The sequence below is a fragment of the Nothobranchius furzeri genome, chromosome 2 (assembly GCF_043380555.1).
Source record: "Nothobranchius furzeri strain GRZ-AD chromosome 2, NfurGRZ-RIMD1, whole genome shotgun sequence".
Lineage (NCBI taxonomy): Eukaryota > Metazoa > Chordata > Actinopteri > Cyprinodontiformes > Nothobranchiidae > Nothobranchius > Nothobranchius furzeri.
In genome coordinates this window covers 44,781,242-44,784,995 of record NC_091742.1, presented here as the reverse complement: position 1 = coordinate 44,784,995, position 3,754 = coordinate 44,781,242, and the positions used below count along the sequence as shown (strand labels likewise).

The window sequence follows — 3,754 nt, the reverse complement described above, 5'->3', positions numbered from 1 at the left end:
ACGCACACGCACAGACACACACAGGCTCTTTCACACACACACACACACACACACACACACACACACACACACACACACACACACACACACACACACACACACGTAAAAATTATATTTGGCTGAGCCCAGATGAGCCAAGTATGGTAACGCAAGGAAACGCCATCAGAGGAGCCGTCTGTCCCAGGAGCATCAGGTCTTCCACACTAAGTCAGGGCGCTCAGTGGAGGGGGAGCATAGACCCCCACCTATAGAGCGCCCAGGAAACAACAGTCGACCACCGCTCCCGGGGCAGAGGGCCCCTACAGAGGAAACACTGGATTAAAATGAGTAAAAATATAATAAAAGAGCTAATATAAATGACAAAAGTTAGAAAATAAGTAATAAATAAAATCATATAGACAGTAAAATAATAATATTAAATAATAAAACAGTGCTAAAATATAATCATATAAAAATGCAAAGCAAGTAATAAAATATAATAATGTAAAACAAGAAATAAAACTGTAGTAAATATCTAGATAAAAGCTAACCTAAAAAGATGGGTCTTGAGTCTTGACTTAAAAACATTAACGTTCTCTGCGGCCCTGAGGTCCTCTGGCAGCTCGTTCCAGAGGCGAGGGCCACAACACTGGAAGGACACCTCGCCGTGAGTTTGTGTCCTGACTTTAGGGATGACCAGGAGACGCCTGCCAGAGGAGCGCAGAGGCCGCGAGGGTTCATATTGTAAAAGCAGTTCTGATAGATAAGAAGGCCCAAGACCGTTAAGACACTTAAAGAGCAAGTAACGTCTAAATTAATTTTTTTTTGCTGATGAACTGTATAAATGAGTGTCTAATAGTGTTTTAAATGTGTGTATTCATTATTTTAGCATTTTGGTGCATTTTCTTTAAAAATTAAAAATTCTGCCTAAATACCACAGTATAGCGCCACCTTCAGCTTAAAACATAGAATTTGACTCATTTTGAATAAATTTTAGCCAATGGCTAAAGAGTAAGATACTACGTAAACCAGTAGAGTACTACGTAGCAGCTCTGTGTCAACGTTATAAAAGCATCGGGAGTCTCGGCCACGCCTTGTGGCGAGTTGGGAGTTGGATTTGCAAGCGAGTGTAGGAGGCTAGCCGTAGTTCAGCATTAGCATATAGCATTAGCATATCCTAGTCTTTAGCATAGCTTTTAGTGTTATACATACTTATTTAGTGTTAGCTTGGCTGTTGGATATTGTAGTTTAGTTACTGTTTGGCTGTTAGTGTAATTAGGAAAGTAGTTCGGGTTTAGTGTTCCATATCGTGTTAGCATGGTGAGATGGCGTAGTGTAGTATGGTTGCGGAGCTCTGTCGGGTTGCACTCCTTTCCGCTGGACTTAGAAATTAGGCGCCAGTGGTTGCGTGTCTGGAAAACATTCAGCTCCCGCCTGGTGCTGTAGTTTGCAACCAGCATTTTACCCGCGATTCTGCACGTCTCCGTTCCAAGAGGGAGGCTGTGCCCACCGTGGCTCTTCCGCGATTTAGATACAGCCCACCGACTCTGCTCCCCCACCATGACGGGCTCCAGTCTGAGGTGAGTAAGCTAAATAAAAGTTTTAACATCTTCTAAAGACAATTCCCTTCCTAAATGCAAAGTTTGAGAGACGTGGTTCACTCCATTTAGCTAATATCAGCCTGCACTGCCTTCGGGCTGATTTGTCAAGTTCACAAAATGTGGAACGGGATGTAAGGTTAGAATCAGCGGCAAATCGGAACATATCTCGAAGCCCTGGCCGACAAAACGGTCCACATGACTGTCAGGCTCAGAGAAAATTCGGGCTGTTTTTGTGTCAGTCGGTAATTCTGCAACAGTGACTCTAACTAATGCAGCACTAGTTGACAGACAGCATTACAGCATGAAATCCAGCACAGCGTGACCCGGTTCCGTGAGGAATTCTGTTCAGGAGGTCGCATTTCAGGATCTCCACATCATGTGTGACTGACTTTTACGTTATAATAACATCACACACTAGGAATGTTATAAAGCGCCTATATGGGACAGTTTCTTTTGTATTTTATCTGACTTTATAAACATCAATGTGCTTCTATTTTTTTTTCAGGCTAAATCTACACAAGACACTGGCTGTCAGACTGATTTAGTAATCTGCAAGAATGCATTTGTCCAGGCTGACGTGGTGTTACCCGTAGCAAAGGTGAATTATTTTTAATAATCTTCTATGTAAACATTTTATTACCTTCTAGTTTTAATTTGTTTTACAGATTGTTACAAGTGATTTTATGCTCTTTTAAACGTTTATAAATGTGCTGCTTCTTTGTTTTTTATAGAGCTCACAGCCTCAGTGTCTTGTGACACAGGGACCATGACAGAAATTCATCTTCCAGAAGGTCCCAGAGCATCCACACCTCCTGAAAAGACCAAGATGTGAGGTGTCTGCTGTTGATTCCAGGTTCCACCTCAGTGACAGTGCAAGCTCAGTGAACTGTTCAAGGTAAAAAAATTAAAATATTTCTGAATTTTTAAGATATTAACAATTAAATAAGTATGTGATTACATCATGAAGGAGGCTACTGATTCTGGCCCTGTGACACTTGGTGGTGACGTGTGAGCTGATTCACCTGGTAAATAACTTTTAAATTAAATATTTTGTTTTTGCTATCAAAAGTAAATTAACTAATAACCTGCATTACTGCAGGACACTCAGCAAAATATGGACTCTACACCATGAGGCAGGCACACGTTAATAACTCTATAAGAGCACATAAGGTGAGCAACACCACATATTATTTTTATTACTGTACACTGTCTTGGATTTGTTTTCTTTCTGCATCTCATCATTAGCCTGGCTGATCACCTGATAACTCCTGTCATCTGGTTATGACAGCATGAGGATGTCCTCACACACCTGTCATCTGGTTATGAGAGCATGAGGATGTCCTCACACACCTGTAACCTACCAGCTCATCTGGCAGAATAGAGAGAGAAGAGACAACACCACATCTCCTGTTCCTGGAAAGCCTTCAGCCATCCTTCGATGACTGAGAACCTCCATCAGCTCTGTCTCCTGTCTGCCTACAATTATTATAATAAATATTGTGTTTGACAAGTTTTTTGTGCTGCCAAATATCTCATTTTGATTCCAGTTTTGATATTTTAATGGATATTTATAAATTACATTAATTGAATTATCACATTGTCGCATGTTTATCTAGCTCTATTGTGATGAACTAAACTAGCACCTCACTGTTAAAAGCTCGTTTTAATTTCAAGCATGTTTGAGTATTTATGGACATGAACAAAAACAGGAAATATATAAATTGAGATTTATTTAATTAATATAACAAATAAGGGGGAAAGAGTCATTGAAAGGCACATTCTTCTGGAAGCTCCTGATCCTGACGACACCAGCAGGAGACCAGCTGCAGACACCAGAGGATCACCTGCAACCAAGAGCAGCTAGTATCAGTAAATAAATAATGAAATCAGGGCAGTTTTAGTGGGCTGAACACATTACAGAATAATTTTCTCATGGGGTAGTTTCATAACTTTATGCAGCAGACTGTAGCTTAAGCCCAGAGCTCCTGGAGACCTGCTATCCAGCACGTTTCAGTGGATTTTCCTGCTTTAATAGGTTAGATAAGCTGTTAAGCAGCTCAGCTGTTTGTTGCTGATTAAAACCAGGTGTGTTGATGCAGATAAATCTCTAAAACATGCTGAATACTAGCTCTCGGGCCGTGGAGACAAACCCTGCAGCTAATCCAATGCTATGG

The 3,754-nt window shown here is 40.9% G+C and overlaps 1 long non-coding RNA gene across 1 annotated transcript; it reads left to right on the top strand.

The window, feature by feature from the left end:
• The first annotated feature begins 2,083 nt into the window (after positions 1 to 2,083).
• Positions 2,084 to 3,091, top strand: LOC129160073 (uncharacterized). The gene is made up of 5 exons (XR_008561067.2): positions 2,084 to 2,178; positions 2,312 to 2,475; positions 2,548 to 2,605; positions 2,680 to 2,750; positions 2,869 to 3,091. It is a non-coding gene; the product is annotated as an uncharacterized lncRNA (long non-coding RNA).
• Positions 3,092 to 3,754: the final 663 nt, after the last annotated feature.